The following is an 18,844-nucleotide window of genomic DNA, read 5'->3' as shown; positions in this document are numbered from 1 at the left end:
ATGTGTACCATGCACATTGATGATGAGCATGGGAAGATGAGTACCGTCAGATGGGCACATCAAAGGAGGCCTAGTTGAAGGGAGCTTTCAGTCAAGGGATTCGGCATTTGTCCTTTAAAATTTGAAGGGAGTACTCTCGAGCCTAGAGGACACCTGACAGAAGAAAAAAAATTCTGTATAAGTATGGATGGAGCTGATGGATGTTGGTAGATGTTCACCTTGTAAATACGGAACTTCAATTTTTACTTGTTAAAAACTAGTTTAACTGTAATATAGAAATTTCTAAGCACAAAACACTTTTGTGATCATGAACACACCAGTACAGCAGTGCCGGCACACCTGTTGTCGCCAGCAGCAACATTGCTGCTACATGGGTGCCATGTGCCATTTGGTAATCGGCTGCTACGCATCGAAGTGTGCTTGTTTTTCTTGTTTGTTTTCTTTCTGCGCGTGTTAGCTTGTTTCGTGCCTCGTCACTTTTGCGTTTTAGAATATGTTGCGGTTTCCAAAAGCTTCAGTGGAGACCATCTGGAGACCGTGTAGCACTGACACGTGTCTCTTGAACTAATATTCCTTTGATAGCTCTGTCCTTAACTTCAAAACACCTTTGATATGCCCATGTGACTGGGGTATAAACCTCCTCGCGTTGGCGGCGCACGTGCATCGATATCCTGACAGCATGGCAACGCCAACAGCAGCAGTGCAAACGCGCCTCGAGAGTACGTTTAATTGCTATCGTAATGAAATGTGCCTTGAAGCACATAATTCTTTTGATTGTTTCTTTGCCTTCCTAGTCCGGTATTGCCGCGTCTGCTTGGTCGGTTTCTCGCTGGATAAGGTGGGCTGATTCCAGAGCCAGTAAACATAAAGTGGACCGTTGCCTTGTAAAGGAATTGTAGCTAGGGAATTTGGTGATGGGCTTGTGAATGAGTGAGGGGACAATGTGGTGAAGAGGTAAGTGGGGCGGCGCTTGTGCATATACCTCATTTCACTTAACCAAGATGGCGTACCTGAGGCTAGAGCCATATCTTAGAACCATCTAGAACCATCTTACACACATATACAATGCATTGTATATGTGTGTAAGAAGTGCTCATATGAGTGGTTTAGTCGTGGTGTGTTCGAGATGTATTCAGGAAGCCCTTACGAAAACGGCAATTATCTTCGGATATACTATGAGAACGCCCTGAATATATTTAGTGTTGTCTGAATTGGGGACTCTCTGGTGGTCGCTTCATTTTCCCAAGCTATGAGAAGGTAAGTTATAAAACCAACTAAGCACCGCCGACATCCTGTTGTTAATGCGAAAGCATTAATGTCCAATCGAACGCCGCTGAGCAGCCTTTCGAGTTTTGCGCTGCGAGTAATGTTTTCGAGTTTTGCTGTGGGGTATGTTATCGACTTTTGCGATTAAATTGGTGCGGGTCATCTTTTCGTACGGTTTCTACGTTAGCATGTTGGCTTAGACCCAAATCATTTGGAGGGTATTGCTTAAAAAATTGGAGGACGCTTAAGCTTCGCCTTTAAAAGTAGAACGCGATAGCGTTATCGGGACCCATTCGCACCGCATCAATCGCATACGGCAAATAGGCTTCATTCACTGCAACACTGAACGTGGGAAAGCCAGCTTACAAAGACCAAGCTTGCACCGATCCCCTTAAAGTCAGCTTCACTTTTAAACTGAGATGCATTGCTGGAAAGAGTTTTTCCAGGGGTAATATAAGTGGTCCTATATTAAAATGTGAAGGCCCTAGCACCTTTTTTTTATTTTGTTTGCTATTGCCGCGACGCGCGCACGTCTGGTAGAAATACTGGAAAAGGGGTTTGAGTTTCCTCGCAGCAGAATTAGGTTTTATCGTACATTCAAATTACAATCCGACGCCAATTGATAAACAATCCGACGGCGAATCCGACGCCAAATGGTAAAGTCGTACTTTACCATTTTTTGACGGATTTCACTGTGAGAAATTCAATTTTTGTTCACCAAAACCTTGCACCACGTGGAGGGCGTGCGCAGTCGATGTGGTTGGATGATTTTATCCGCCACCCGCGATCACACGCTGGTTGCCGATGCAGGATTTTCTGTCACACGGGGCCCTATACGCTATCGCGTTAAAATCAAGGACGCCGCATGCCGCCGACATCCTGTGCGCAAGCCGGCAGGCGCGCGCAGCAGCTAATCCCAATGGGGGTGAGAGAGATACGGGCCTCGCGCCGGCTTCCTAGAGCGAAACGGCAGCACCCGCTCGCGCGCGAGGACGACAACCCGCAGCGTCGCGTCGTCGTATCTGCTCCGTCGAGGCACGCTGGTGACGTGTCTTCGCGGCGGTGGGCTCACGCAACACCTGGAGCAGCAGGTGTTCAGATTCGCCCTCTTTGCTTCGTCGAGGCACGCTCGTGACGTGATGTCGCGGTTAGTGGGAATTTAGGTGCCGCTTCGCTGATACGGACGCCGGCTTTTCCGTCCAATGGGCCGTGTTATGCTTTCGCATCGAAATAACTTTCTCCCAATTGTACGGTTACTGTTCTTGTTTCTCCCCCCAACCACCCGCTTCTCTGCTGATTTCATGTAGAGGGTGCTATCGTGTTCATATCTGAATGAGCGGAAAGGAAGACGAAATCGCGTGGTGGCACGATTGCTCTAAATTAATCAAACAACGCTTCACTCAGCATGCATAGGCTGCTCTTTGTTTCGGAATTCGAGCGAGAGGTACCGGGGACGCTGGAAGCTGCTCGTGTAAACGTGCAGAAGACTGCATCCAGTGCTACTCCTGTCCTGGAACCGATGCACGAACTTCTACTGTCTCTGGTGCCCAAGCCACTAGTAGGTGCCTTCGAGGACGTGAGCGAGCCCGCAGTCAAAGTAGAAAGAGTACCGGACGTCATCGGTGGCCCCTATTGGGGAGCGAGAACCGCACCGCGTACGGCTAGAGTCCTCAAGGATGCAAAGATCACGGAAAGCGATTGGCTCGACAAAGGAGCGAATCGCCGGTCTGCGCAAAAGGAACCCGCCAGTGGCAGTGTTTTTAAGGAGGAAGATCGTGCCGGAAAGCGTTCCGCTTTCGTGCCATCTCGTCGTGCTGCTTCCCAAGCCATTACGCCGTCCTCCGAAAGCTTCGGACCTGTCCAGGAGTCGAGCTCCTCGCCAGAACGCTGCGAACCGCCGTACATGGCCAGTGTCTTCGGCGAGGACATTGATACTGACAATGTTCTCTCGTTCCTGACTTCCGGCTACGTGCCTCCGCAGAAACCGGAGACAGCGATATTTACCCCGAGTCTTGTTTTGGGGGGTGGTGGCTCTTCCGGGCCTATCCGCAAGACGCCGGAACTCAAGCGTCTGCTGACGTCATCGCCACTAAGAACCGAGTCGTTTCCGACCAGCACAGGATGGACGATATGGGACAGGCCGCCTTCCATCGAGAACACCATGACGCCACCGGAGGAACCGAAGAACATTACCTGGATATTTATAGTCATGGTTGTGGTCGGCGTCGTTTTGATGGTTACGATGTACGTCAGCTACGTGGTCAACATGACTCGCTTAGAGAAAGCGAGGGCCACGGCTATATCGAAGCCTACGTTCCCAACGGAAGAGATGTGGTGAAGTTGTGACGAAAATTTGTTCCTTTTATTCCTCTGAAAATTTATTCGAATAAACGCGTGCCGTACGGAAAACAGGTGTGACGAGTCTCAACGTTTTTGGTAGGTGCCTTCTTCGCTTTGGTCCATTTGTTAGGTTACGGTATGCTAGCAGCCTTGCTATTAATTCTGTTCATCTTTCGAGCCAATTAAAGTGTGCACAATTTGTGCTACGTAGATGCTCACGCGACTTGAAGTATGGCTACGTGGCGCCATCGGTCAAAAAGATGCCCCACATCTGTCGCGAGTGCCATAGTGGTGCTGGCTAACATCAAAGGGTTACACACACATAAATACCCAAAATTCACAGGGTCTCTTATGTTATCCCTAAGACGACTTCTAGGCGAAAGCTCAAGTGCTGATGCATTAAAGACGGACCATGGCGTACACATCCCCTTTCATTCGCTTAGTCATCACTTAATTCGATTACTCAACCTCTTCATTTGCTTACTCATCCTGTTGATTCGCTTAGTCGTCCTCCTTAATTCGCCTAGTCTACTTTGCTTAGTCATCCGTCTTAGTTCGCTGAGTCCAGGCGCGGATCCAGGGGGGATGTCCGGATGTCCTGACCCCCCCCCTGAGATTTCTGTATCGCCCCCTCGCTGATAGTGGGATGGCCCTGTCACAAAAAAATATGGCCACCAGCATTCTTCAAAATTATTTTCGTGAGTACCAGTGGTATCTGCCATTTAGAAGTAAAGGTAGCTCGCTCACAAGCTTAGTTGTACTCCGTAGGGGTGTGGTGTCGCGAAGTTGCCGTAGTTAATTTTTCTCATGAACACCTTGGACCTCCTGGCGCCGGCCGTGCCTTACTCGTATCGTCGGTGACGTCGAATAAACGATAGGACGTCCCTTTTGCCAAGCACGCCGATGTCCGCGCGAGCGCCTTCGCGCCTGATCAACATAGTTCCGCATTGGGGTGTCATCGGTTGCCTCAATTGCTGTCATCGGTTCCGCCACCAACCTGTTTAATGAAAGAGACCTCGCTGGAGTGTTCATATATAAATAATAACAACTAACAGCTAAACAAAGAACTACGCATAGGCAACTTTTTTTTAAAAACTGTAGCACTCATTGTGATCACGTTACACGTTGACAACATCTAATAGAATCATATAGTACCGTTCGTACGCTACAAGTTTTTCATTGTAACTTCGCAGTTTTATTGCCGTACATTAGGCATAGTAGGGTCAAAGCCGCCGGATACGTTTATCTGAGTGGGCGTTCTCGCGGAGCGGGGTGATGCCTCGAGCAGCGGCTGCGAACTGGGGGAGCGGGACGTCAGCGGCCAACGCCAGCGCGCGGGCCTAGGATGGCATCGCGTGGTTAGAGCAACAGGAGCAGATGCGCGCCTTGTGTAAAAGGATGACATCGCGTGGGAAACAAAACATGAAGACGCTGGCTCACGCTCTCGGCTACTACGCCACATCGTTCTTCTTGTAGGTGGCGTCGTGAGTATTCATACGCGGTTGATTTCCTTCAATGATTTCCTTTAGGGAACTCATTGATCATTACATACTAGCCAGGGCTAGATATCCGGCAGCACATTGCTCATTAAAAAAGTGGCAATCAGTGGCTTGGCGGCTAATACAAACCAATACTTTCCCCAACCCCATTGCCTTCAGTCACTATCACCCAGACGTATACACAGACATATGTAAACATTGTAACAACCGAGCAGATCACATAATCTGGGCATGCCCAAAGAAACAATATAATAATAACTGTTCGAAACCACAACAATCCAGTTTAATAATAAGAAATGAGGAGCAATGGGAGACCGTGCTGCTCAGCTCGGACCCGGATGTTCAAGCAAGAGTAGTCCAAATTAGAGCACTGCACGGGCTCGGGCTTACCCGAAAGCCCGGGCCCGGCCCGGCCTGTAGGCCGGGCCGGGCCGGGGAGAACAGTTTTTTCACGGGCTCGGGCCGGGCTCGGGCACGGCGTGTGCTTTTTGACCCGGGCCCGGGCCGGGCTCGGGTTTTTTTGACGCGGGCCCGGGCCGGGCTCGGGCTTTATGGTGGTGTGCATGTAACGTGCAGCGAGTTATTCTCGGGCGTCTCAACTCTGAAAAACATTATTTTTCAGTCTCGGGCCGGGTTCGGGCCGGTTTCGAGTCGGGCTCGGGCCGGGATCGGGCCTAATGTAAAGGGGTGGCGGGCCGGGCCAGGCGGGTAACGTAGATTATTTCCGGGCCCGGGCCGGGCCCGGGTCTTGCCATAAATGTTTTGATCGGGCTCGGGCGGGCCGCCCAACGTAAAAAATCGGCCCGTGCAGTGTCTAGTCCAAAGGGCTGAAGACGCCGCCGCTTCTCAGGGGCTGCCGGCCGCCGTCTAAAGGGGGGACGGGGGAGGCTTCTAGTCATTACCCCCTCCTCTAACCACATTTTGGGCAAAATAAAGTTATTTCTCTCTCTCTCTCTCTCTCTCTCTCTCATACGCGGTGATTCGCATATCGTAAACAACCAGCGTAGTGGTTGCCGCGTTGGAGCGGAGCGTTAGTCCTCCAAAGCAAACGAAGGTGTCTCAGCCGATCACAAAGAATCTTCTTAAGGAAATCAAGGTGTCCCAACAGAACTCCAAAGACGGACCCGTGCTTACGCATTTATAACGAACCTGCGACAGATCATCCCAAATTTTATTTTAAGAAACAATACAGGCTAGAGATACTGGGTGTTCAAAATTAAGCTTTATGGGTTTCTTAAAATTAGGCACTGGGAGGCACGTGAAGACCACCTGCGCAAATAAGTTGTGTGGCCAGGGGGACACAAAGTGACATAATTATTGTTGTCAGCAGCCGAATTAACTAAAATTGAATAATTAACTTTTTATTGACTGCAGTAAGTGTGTATGTTTCTATTCAAAAGTTAGAGGCAGTCGTGTTTCTACACAGTTTCACTTGGAAGAATTCTTCTAGCATGTCTATGCTCCGAGATATCCAACTCCAAATTTTAACTGTCGTTCGCATGATTACGCATGCAAGAGAGTGAGGATCGGCGCAAAGCTCCTCCCTGATGTGACGCGGCTGTTGAGTGCGGCGTTTAGTCTGACAACGCGGCGGAGGCATTAGCAAAGATAACTGCCCCCCTTCCCCTCACGGCTGGCGAAATAAAAAAAATCGAAGAACCCGTAACCGCTGTCGTAACACGCGACCGCGCAGCCTGTAAAGATGGTGGCAGCTGCCATGCCGAGATAATGGCGCGAGCGGAGAAGCCGAAGGCAGTGCGCGTGCGAAATGGTGACTAGACGACCGGGAATGGTCCTTGTTTGGGCTACGCAATTAAAGTGACTGCTGATTTCCAAGTATTGTAAGTTTTATTGAAATCAAAAGCAACAACTGCACCATCAACAGCAGAAACCTTTTTAGCTATGCTAACGAATATTTCGTACTGCCGCTTTAACAACTTTGGTGTTGTCATGCACAAATCTCATGGCAACACTTAACCCATCAAGGTGTCAATGCCCTAAAAATGTTCAAAATGCCTCCCTTCCCCAGCAACGCAAAGCATAAATCGCTCTCGCGTCGATAACTCTGCGTAGTACAATTGAAATTTGGAGTCGGATATCTCGGAGCACGAACCCGCTAGAGTAATTCTTCCGACTGATACTGTGTATAAACACGACTGCCTCTAAGTTTTCAATACAAACATACCCACTTACTGCAGTCGGCAAAAAATAATTATTCAATTTTAGTTAATTAGGCTGCTCACAGCGATAATTGTCATCTCAGTTTGTGCCCCCCCCTGGCCACATAACTTAATTGCACAGGTGGTCTTCGCGTGCCTTCCAGTGCCTAACTTTAAGAAAACCATAAAGCTTAGTTTTGAACAACCTGTATTATCAGGCACAGCCGCCAAGCACATGGCTGCATTGGGTAACCTCCTTTTCCTATAAGCTCGGAGAAACCGATACCAGGCTTCGCTATAGGGCTTCTTCCTCTTTCTTGGGTTTTACGTGCCAAAACCAGTTCTGATTTTGAGGCACGCCGTAGTGGAAGACTCCGGATTAATTTTGACCACCTGGGGTTCTTTAACGTGCACTACAACGCAAGCACACGGGCATTTTTGCATTTCGCCTGTATCGAAATGTGGCGGCCGCGGCCGGTGGTGGTGGTTACAACATCTTTATTGCAAATCATGGTGGGGTCTCAGGGTGGCCCCTGTTGGGGGCGACTCCCTCGGCCCAAGTGACGATTTTTAGTTGTTCCCTGAGATCGGCGGCAGTCCTAAGTAAGGTCTCCCAGGTAAGTTTGGAGGGGGCTGGCAAGAGCGTATTCGGGGGAGGAAAACCCCTACATCCCCAAAGAATGTGGTCTTGTGTTGCCAATTCGTTCATGTTACAATTTTGACATATGGGGTTAAATTCCCCATTTGTGAGAATCGCCAATCTGTGCGGACTCAGAAAAGAGTCTGTCTGAAGCTGGCGAAGGACGGTGGCCTGCGCTCTGGTAAGGTCCCGATGAGGCGCCGGGTATGTACGCCTCCTTTCTTTATAAAAGTTTGTTATTTCATTATATGTGGTCACCACCTCACTCAGAGAATCCGAGTCAGAGCGGCGCGCCTCCCGGCTTGTTAACCCTCGGGCGATACGGTGCGCCTCCTCGTTCCCAGGATTTCCCGAGTGGGCGGGGACCCATACGAGATTAATAAGTCTGTCCGCTTGATAAAAAGTGTGGTAATAATTAGTTTATGATTTGCTGCGTAGTTTTGCTAACAGTGCCTTTAGTGTAATTTAAAATCGCGCTTTTGGAATCGCTAACGATTGTATGAACGAGGTCGTTCGTGATGGCTAGAGCGATAGCTGTCTCCTCCGCCTCAAGGGCGGAGAAGGCCTCCACCGTGGCCGCGTTTAATATGCGGCCGCTCCCGGTCACTACGCTCACAACGTATTTTCGGTTACCCTGCGCCGCCGCATCCACATAGGCAACAGAGTGGTCGTCTTTGTACTTATCCCACAACTGCTTTGCCCTGGCTGTACGACGGTTGTCGTGCCTTCCTCTGAGCATGTTTTTAGGAATAGGTTTAATGATTAGCTGCCGCCTTGTGATTTGTGGCAAGGGGGTTCGTCCCACAGAGGCGATTGTGGGATTCAGGCCCAGCTTGTCTAGTATGTACCTTCCGGCCTGTGTACCGGACAGGCGGAAAATCTGGGCCGTTTTGTGCGCCTCGATTAGTTCTTCTATAGTGTTGTGTATTCCTAATCTCAATAGTTTGTCCGAATTAGTATATTTGGGTAGCCCCAACGCTGTTTTGTATGCTAGACGGATTAAGGCGTTAATTTTGTCCTTATCCGCTCGCCTTAGGTGGCAGTAAGGGAGGGAATACACTATGCGACTGATCAGAAAGGCCTGAATCAGCCGACATAGGTCCTCCTCCCTCATGCCTGTGTGTCTTGTTGCGATTCTTTTTATCAATCCGCACATTTGTCGGATCGTCGATTGCAGCCCGGCTATAGCCTGTGCGTTGCGGGTGTTGTGTTGTATGAGCATTCCCAGCACCCGGATGGTCAGCACAGGCGGGACCGGGCCAGACTCCATTCGAACCGCTATTGTGGAGGCCTGCTGTTGGCTGTCTGTTTTGTCTGTTCTCTTTCTGATAATTAGTAGTTCGGATTTCTTGGCAGAGCATGTTAGCCCGTTTAGTTTAACGTAATTTTGGACCGTGTCTGCAGCCGTTTGCAGTGCATCTGTGATTTCGCCATCTGAGCCAGTGTTTGTCCAGATTGTTATGTCGTCTGCATATATTGAATGGCTAACGTGGGGTATTGCATCTAAGAGGGGTGGCAAGTTTCTCATGGTAACGTTAAAAAGGAAAGGTGAGAGAACTGCTCCTTGCTGGGTTCCTCGTGTTCCTAAGGTGAAGCGTTCGCTCTTAAGGTCGCCCAGATGAATTTCTGCAGTTCTTTCCCTGAGGAAGTTTGCGATATATGCGAAACTGCGTTTCCCCACGTTCATCTGGTTCAGGTTAGTTAGGATTGAACGATGCGTAACACCGTCAAAGGCCTTGCTTACGTCTAGCGCTAGTATGGTCCTTGTGGCTCTGATAGGGCCTGGCTGCAGGATGTCGTGCTGTAATTGCCACATGGTGTCCTGTGTGGAAAGATTGGGCCTAAATCCCACCATCGTGTGAGGGAATAGCCCCTCCGTCTCAGCGTATTCGTTTAGCCTCGTGAGTATAACATGCTCCATGATTTTTCCTAAGCAAGAGGTCAAGGAAATTGGTCTTAAGTTTCCTAACTCGAGCTTTTTGCCCGGTTTCGGTATAAAAATTGCTTTTGCGTGCTTCCAGCTGGGAGGGATGGTGCCAGCTTTCCAATGAATGTTGAATAACTTCGTAATTTCTATGATTGAACGGTCATCTAGGTTTCTGAGCATCTTATTTGTGACCCCGTCTTTACCAGCTGCAGCTGTGGTCTTTATGCTATTAGAACAGCTCGGACTTCAGCCTCCTCAATGTCTTTATCGAGGGCTTCATTTTCTTGCCCTGTGTAGGTATTTGAGACTGGGAAGTCTTTGTCGACGTTGAAGTAGCGATCTTTCAACTCTTTAATGAGAGTGTCGTCATCTCCGGGGAAGGAATGAATAATTCTTTGCATGTTTTTCCGCGATGCAGACTTGGTTTGATTAGGGTCGATTAAGTGCCTAAGCAGGAACCATGTGTTTTTATTGCCCAACTGTCCGTTCATTCGATCGCAAAGCTGATGCCAGTGTTCCTGACTAAGGAACTGGCAGTGCTGTTCAATTTCCCTTTCTAATTTTACGAGCTTTTTGCGAAGGATTTTGTTATGTTTTTGTGACGACCATCGCTTTTGTATGCTCTTCTGTGCTTCCCATAAGTGAATTAGTCTCGAGTCCGGAGTGGGGCCGTCATCTTCCATTTCCGTCTCTATGGTTGCATTACTGGCGTCTTGAAGTATGGTATCGACCCATTCTTCGAGCTCTTCGAGGTTAGAGGTGGGTGCGGGAGTTCGTTTATCGCGAACTTGACGAAAAGCGTCCCACCTGGTATGCAGGATAGTAAATTTACGTTTCCTGTAGCCCTTTAGAAAGGCCGTGATAGTTAGAATGTAGTGATCACTTCCCACGTTCATTTCAGTATTCTCCCATGTGGTTTTTGCAATGTTTTTGACGAATGCTAGGTCGGGGGACGTGTTTCGACTCACACTATTGCCAATGCGTGTGGGGCGCTCCGGGTCGTTTAGAAGGGTGAAACCATAGCCTTGTGCTGTTTCCCAAATCTTGTTGCCTTTATTTTCCCCCTTTGGGTAGCCCCAGGCTGAGTGCCGGGCGTTAAAATCGCCCAGCACTACGAGTGGTGCTTTATGGGCGTGCTTATAGGCGTTGATCATCAATTTGGATGCGGATGGACTTTTGTCTTTTGGGGGACTATACAAATTTAGAACAAAAAGAGATTGATCTGCTCTTTTATTAGGTAGAATTTCAATGAATGTGTACGCTACCTCGTCACATTCCAAGTCTATTTGAATTGCTGTCAGATTTCTATGCACCATGAGCGCTGTGGTCGGAGAGCGGCCGCATCGAAGAACTTCCGTGTAGGTTGCATAGCCTGTTAATTTGGCTGCAATGCCAATTTCTTGGAGTGCCAAAACGTCGGGTTTTTCTTGCGAATCTTGAATTGTTAATTCTAGGGCTCGACGTTTTTGTTTGAACCCTCTGCAGTTCCATTGCCATAAAATTATAGGTGCTCCAGCCATCACGAACGCCTGTGAGGATCTAGCCGCGCCGCGCCGACGCTGTGCGATCTGATTGGTCCCCCTGCCGAGTGTCGAGCATCTGACTTTGACATCGAAGCTTCAGATGAGTCATTGTCTCCCGACAGATGCAAGGGATTTGCGGGCGGCTTACGTGCCATGTCAAGGCCTGTATGGGTAGCAAGTGCCTGCACTGTCTTGCTCAGGATAACAATGTTTTCCGTTTGTTGCTTAATTTGCTCGGTTAAATTGCTCATGTTATTTAGAATGTGCTCAAATGCGGTTTCTAGTTGAGCTACACGCGCATCCATCCCTTCCGATTTACCTTTCTTATCACCTGTTGATTCTGTTGGGCCAGCTGCTTTCCGCTTTTCGCCTTTAGTTACGTCAGTTTCCATATTTTCTGCCTCACTCGGAGCGCAAACCACTGGTCTGTTCGCACAGAGATTCTGCGAGGTACTAATTGGGGTTGGTTTGTTTTCGAGTTGTCGAATTTTATCATTAGCGGCAGCCAATTGTTGTTTTAGAAATTTTATCTGCTCTGCCAGCTCCCTCACCTGTTGGTCCTGTTGCTGTTGTGGCTTGCTTTGCTGGGGCCTTGTGGGGGTGCCCTCTTCTCGGGCAGCTTGGCTGATCTTGTAGCCGGAACGTTCTTCCCTTGTCTGCGTCGTTGTCCGTCCGTTGCGTGATTGCTGCTCGGGCGGTGTCTCCAATGAGGTGGTCACTTGCGGTGTTGTTTTGTCGCGGAGGTTAGGTTTACCGCTTCCCCAGGCTACGTGCTTGGCAGGTTCGTCTTGCTGGGATGTGTTTCCTCCGGAGGTGGACTGGTCAATCTCTCTGCTGTGCAGAGGAGGGAATGACTCGGAGCGGTCTCGAAAGACGCCTTGGGTTCGCCCTCTTGAGTGGGAACGCCTGGTCTCTCCGGTGGTCTGGGTGTCGCTTTGTGACGTCGTTTTCTTGTTCTGTTTTGGTTGTATGAAGCGCCTTTTGCAGTTTCGACTACCCGTTGGGTGTGTCCCATGACAAACGACGCAGAGTGGGATGCACGTCGGTTTCTCTCCTTCCGGTGGAGGTGAGTGCTCTTCCCCGCACCTTCGGCATCTGGGGATTTCTGGTCGGGGTTGTGGACATACGTCGGAGCGATGTCCTAATTTCCGACAATTGAAGCAAGCTTCCGGCCTCTCCCTGAAGGGGTACACGTTTAGAGTGAAACACCGATAACGTATCAAGGACGGTAAGTCTCGGCCGGCGAAGGTGATCACAAAGTGTTTTGAATTACCGAGTCTTCTTGCATTCACAATAGGTAATTGCGGGTTCTTGTTTGCTATTTCATCGTGAATGGCTTGGTCCGTTTCGTTAGTATAGGCTCTGTAGACCAGTCCCCGTATGGAGTCGTCCGGAGCCGGTACGTACGCCGATACTGGTATGTCGATGTTATGCTCTTCACAGCGTAAAGATTCAAGAGTCCGGTAAGCGTCCGCCCGCGTTCTATCGGGTGTACTAATGGTGATGGTGTTTTTGATCGGGTGCACTCTCACCTGGTCGGCTTAGCTCGGCTTGCGCCTGGTTGATTTTGGATGTCGCGTAGATCGCCTCCAAGAGTGCGATAAGTCCAATGTTGGTCAGATTCACGGCACACTTGGGTCGCAACACAATTTTATAGTCCTCCTCGGGCAGTCGAGGCATGGGCTTCCGTCGCGGTAGCTGCGGCGGACGCGACTTATTCTTGGAGGCAGCCGAAGCACCGGCGAGGCCTAGTTCCTCGGTCAGCTCGGTGGGGTCGGTTTTCTTGCGACCGAAGCGCTTTTGGAGGTCTAGCGGGTCGGCCGGACATTTCGGGTGCTGCCACGTACCATCACGTAGCTCCGCGGGGTCGATTTCTTCGCCTTCGACGGTGTAACTCATCACTGCTTGCTCGGAGACACTGGCTGCGTCGAGCGGGCGAGCAACGGCGTCTCCGTTGTCGCGCTAGGCCTGGGTTCGGCGTAGCTGTGAGGTGGCGTGGCGCCTACCGAAAACGGCGAAAATCGCCGAAGAATCTTGGTGCCGGTTCCTCCAAATGGTCCGTATGGGTGTCGGAACACACAAGGAAAGTCCTTAGTAAATTTGGTGAAGCTGCGTGAGCCGGTTGCGGAAAAAGATCGAAAAGGTGCGGACTGCATGCCGGGATTCGATCGCGCGATCTCGTGCTCAGCAGCGCGACGCCTTAGCTGACTGAGCCACCACGGCGGGCTACAGGTGTTGCTCTAGCCGTATAAAACGGGGGTTTATCGTGAGCAGAAACGGTGAATTTCGGTAAATGATGAAGGCTACTATCATCATCATCATTGACAGAAGCTGACCCCCCCTCAGAAAAAACCTGGATCCGCCCCTGGCTGAGTCATTCTCTTAATTCGCTTACTCATCATCTTAATCCGCTTTGTCACCATCTTAAATCGCTAAGTCATCAATCTTAATTCTATAGCCCTTAAATCGCCTGAGTCATCCACCTTAATTCGCTTAGTCATCCTCTTGATGCGCTTTATCATCCATCTCAGTTCACTTTATCATCCATGTTAATTCCATTGCCTTTAACTCGCCTGAGGGGTTTTTGTACCCATCGTGTCATCGACGCGTTTTCGCTCGAGGACTTTGTAGGTCGACTGAACGACGAGACATAAGGCTTTCGCCAACAGCTGCCGCCGTAGCATATTTGGTAGGGCATCGCACGTGTATGGCGAATGTTGTGGATTCGGCTACTAACGGCGGCAAGTTGTTTTTTCGTCCACTTTCATTTCGCTTTAATTTATCGCTTCTACATGAAAACTGTGCGCAAGTTCTATACTTTTCTTGGCTTCATACAGCACTTGTTATTAGCAATTTATAATAATTGTTATTGAACAAGGTATGTGACCATACGTCAAGTTCACCATTTGAATGGTGCTTTACAGACCTCAAAATTGAGTTGGAAGACGTATTTCCAAATCATGGTAAACTACTGCCTAGCTGACATATTACAAGACCAGCTATAGTCCGGTACAACTTGAGAAGGCACGCACAGGCATTTGCCCCTCAAAGCCTCTACCAATGGGCGCGCACTCTAGACGGACGTCATGAGCCGGACGGCCGGTGAGCCCGTCGACGGAGAAAATGGCAACCCGCGCTTCGACCTGGGCTGAGTGGCGTCAGCGGGACTATTTATTTAGTCGCAGAGGCATTCGGCTGCCGCGCCTCGGTCATCTGTAAGTTGTACTCCCCCCCCCCCTCCCCCCTACTATAGCTACTGACAACATGAGGCAACAACGAAATGCCTCATTAGCTGCTACTGACGCTTCTATGTGCAATGAGAAGGCAGGAGTGCGGATCCTTTCTGAATCTCTCAAATGATCCTACTCTCTCCACCCTCCTGACTTCACACCCATATTTACGTAGAGTTATTAGTGATTGCAGCAGCACTACGAAAACTTCCCCAAAATGCCCATTACGTGTTATTAACATTGTGACCGACTCGCTGTCTGCAGGTATGCACAACACTTACTGCATCCTCAAATTCGAGAATTCTGCTAACATTTTGTTGAATGGTTCATCCGTACTTAATGCAAGTTTAATTGCTTTGGGCACCGGGGCACCGTGGGTTGCATTTCAATGAAATGGCTGATTCGCGTGCACGAGCATCCCTCAATTGCCCTGTGATCTCTGTTTTGTCGACATCTGTTTACGTAACCGTGGCTATAGGTGCACAAATTTGTCCATATGCAAAATTCCACAAAATCTACTCTAGCATTGCATCCGGAATTGCATCATCTTTGTTTCGCGTAGAATAAAAGATTCCGCGGTACCTATCTCACGATGACAGTCGGCGGTAATGCGTTTAGCATTGACTTAATTCAATGCTAAACGAATTAGCAGTCCTCCTGCAGTACACGCCTCATACGTAAATCGTTTCGACAGTGGCAATACGCTGTTTCAACAGTGACAATACGTTGTGTCAATATAGTAACTATTAAATCAACGCAGCGTATCGCCACTGTCGAAACGATTTATGCATGAAGCGTGTAGTGCAGGGGGATTCCTCTATCGAGGTTCCCTAAGAACACTCGGCGCCATCAAGCGACACCGCCGCGAAGCCTGCGCATGACCTCCGAAATGCATGATACGCCGGTGCATGCGAACGCTGAGAAGCGCGTCATGCAGCAACCGGGCTCCTCTCTCACGCTTTCTTTAACAGCGGAGCTGTTAAATCCGGCCGTAATCTGTGCCGCCTTCCGTTGCGTTGCATATAGCAACCACCTCGCGGAGCGTCGCGCGCTATGCTCCGGAGAGAGAAAGAAAATGAGAGCGCTATGCTGAGAGAGAAAATGAGAGAGAGAAACAAATTGTAGGACGCCATCCGCGTTTCCCCGCATTAGCGCCGAACGCTCGCGGGGTCCGTGACTGCAGCATGCGCCTTTGTCGGCGGCTCGGCCAAGCTCCCACCAGCTGCGCGCTATTGCGCATGCGCCGTGACGTCATCCCGGCGTGTCGTTTGCTGCGCGCCGCCCGTACACTGCGCATAGCTTTCGGCCCACTTCCCCTACGTAAGCTCGGACTGCAAGTGCTTCGCGAGGCGTTCCCCGATGCCACGGACCACGAGTTACACTTCGTATAACTTAGCATCACTAAGCCAGGACTCCGCTGTGTCTTCAGCCTTGCGCCACTAGTGCAAGCTACCTCAGATTTTTCTTTCTGGACACGCTGAGCCATCTAGTGGCACTGCCGAGACGTCCATGCGTGGCCTCCGAGACAATAAGCGTGGTGCGGCCGTGTCTGCGAACACTGAGAATTGATCCGTCCCTTGCCGCACACTCAGTGGCACATTCTCAGTGACCCAAGTTGACGAGAGGTTCATTGAAGAGCAGCACATACCCAAATCGAAACGTTTGGAAAAGTTCACGAGGCGACCAATGGTGCAAGCGTCCGGGAGCAGTGACACGTGGAGCACGTGAAAGGGACGGTGTCAGCGCGCTGAGGAGCTAGAGTGCTCGAGCTGCCTTTATGGAGCCCTTCTTTTACGGCAAAGCTGTATTTGGCTAGCCGATTCGTCCGTCCGTCGCCTGTACGCAGAAACTATCATCATCAGCAATGACTCGAGCGTCTTCGTATTCCACAGCTGGCTCGCTGGTGCCCTGCGCAGCCGCGCGAACGCGCTCGTGCCACTGCTCCCGCGTTTGTTGTCGCCTTCTTCTACAGCTGGCTCCGTTGCTGCTCATCATTCTAGCCTTGAATTTCACTTCTCTCTGTCGTAATGGGGAGTGAGTGAGTGAATAAACTTTCATCATCATCATCATCATCATCATCATCATCAGCCTATATTTTATGTCCACTGCAGGACGAAGGCCTCTCCCTGCGATCTCCAATTACCCCTGTCTTGCGCTAGCGTATTCCAACTTGCGCCTGCAAATTTCCTAACTTCATCATTCCATCTGGTTTTCTGCCGACCTCGACGGCGCTTCCCTTCTCTTGGTATCCATTCTGTAACCCTAATGGTCCACCGGTTATCCATCCTACGCATTACATGGCCTGCCCAGCTCCATTTCTTCCGCTTAATGTCAACTAGAATATCGGCTATCCCCGTTTGTTCTCTGATCCACACCGCTCTCTTCCTGTCTCTTAACGTTAGTGCCTAAGATTTTTCGTTCCATCGCTCTTTGTACAGTCCTTAACTTGTTCTCGAGCTTCTTTGTTAACCTCCAAGTTTCTGCCCCATATGTTAGCACCGGTAGAATGCAATGATTGTACACTTTTCTTTTCAACGACAGTGGTAAGCTCCCAGTCAGGATTTGGTAATGCCTGCCGTATGCACTCCAACCCAATTTTATTCGTCTGTAAATTTCTTTCTCGTGATCAGGGTCCTCTGTGAGTAATTGACCTAGATAAACGTACTCCTTTACAGACTCTAGAGGCTGACTGGCGATCCTGAATTCTTGTTCTCTTGCCAGGCTATTGAACATTATCTTTGTCTTCTGCATATTCATCTTCAACCCAATTCTTACACTTTCTCGATTAAGGTCCTCAATCATTTGTTGTAATTCGTCTCCATTGTTGCTGAATAGGACAATGTCATCTGCAAACCGAAGGTTGCTGAGATATTCGCCGTTGATTCTCACTCCTAAGCCTTCCCAGTCTAACAGCTTGAATACTTCTTCTAAGCATGCAGTGAATAGCATTGGAGAGATTGTGTCTTCTTGCCTGACCCCTTTCTTGATAGGTATCTTTCTACTTTTCTTGTGGAGAACCAAGGTAGCTGTGGAATCCTTGTAGATGTTTGCTAAGATATTCACGTATGCCTCCTGTACTCCTTGATTACGCAATGCCTCTATGACTGCTGGTATCTCTACTGAATCAAATGCCTTTTCATAATCTATGAAAGCCATGTAGAGAGGTTGATTGTACTCCGCAGATTTCTCGATTACCTGATTTATGACATGGATATGATCCATCGTAGAATATCCCTTCCTGAAGCCAGCCTGTTCTCTTGGTTGGCTGAAGTCAAGTGTTGCCCTGATTCTATTGGAAATTATCTTGGTGAATATTTTATACAATACTGAAAGCAAGCTAATGGGTCTATAATTCTTCAGTTCTTTAACGTCTCCCTTCTTATGGATTAGTATAATGTTGGCGTTCTTCCAGCTCTCTGGTACACATCAAGTTGTGAGGAATTGCGTATAAAGGGCCGCAAGCTTTTCAAGCATGATATCTCCTCCATCTTTGATTAAATCTACTGTTATTCCATCTTCTCCAGCAGCTTTTCCCCTGGTCATGTCTTTCAAGGCCCTTCTAACTTCAGCGCTAGTTATAGAAGGAGCCTCTGTATCCGGTTCATCACTATTTTGAATGAAAGTAGCTTGGCTGTTTTGGGCACTGTACAGGTCAGTATAGAATTCTTCCGCTGCTTTTACTATGTCATCGAAATTGCTGATGATATTACCATGCTTATCTTTCAGTGCATACATCTTGCCTTGTCCTATGCCAAGCTTTCTTCTTACTGATTTAATGCTGCGTCCATATTTTACGGCTTCCTCAATCTTTCCCACGTTATAATTTCGAATATCCCTTACTTTTTTCTTGTTGATTAGTTTTGACAGTTCAGCGAATTCTATCTGATCTCTTGAGTTGGACATTTTCATCTTCTGTCGCTTCTTTATTAGGTCCTTTGTTTCTTGGGAGAGCTTACCTACTGGTTGCCTTGGTGCCCTACCTCCCACTTCAATTGCTGCTTCTGAGATCAACCTAGTTACGGTTTCATTCATTACTTCTATGTTGTCTTTATCTTCCTTTTCTAAAGCTGCATATTTGTTTGCAAGCACCAGCCTAAATTGATCTGCTTTTACCCTTATTGCCTCTAGGTTGGCCTGTTTCCTCTTGACTAATTTCACTCTCTCTCTCTTCAAATTGAGAGGAATCCGAGACCTCACTAACCTATGGTCACTGCACTTAACCTTACCTAACACTTCTACATCCTGCACTATGCTTGGATC

This window comes from Dermacentor silvarum, chromosome 7 (assembly GCF_013339745.2).
Source record: "Dermacentor silvarum isolate Dsil-2018 chromosome 7, BIME_Dsil_1.4, whole genome shotgun sequence".
In the NCBI taxonomy this organism is placed as follows: Eukaryota; Metazoa; Arthropoda; class Arachnida; order Ixodida; family Ixodidae; genus Dermacentor; species Dermacentor silvarum.
Note: the sequence above shows the minus strand (reverse complement) of the source record.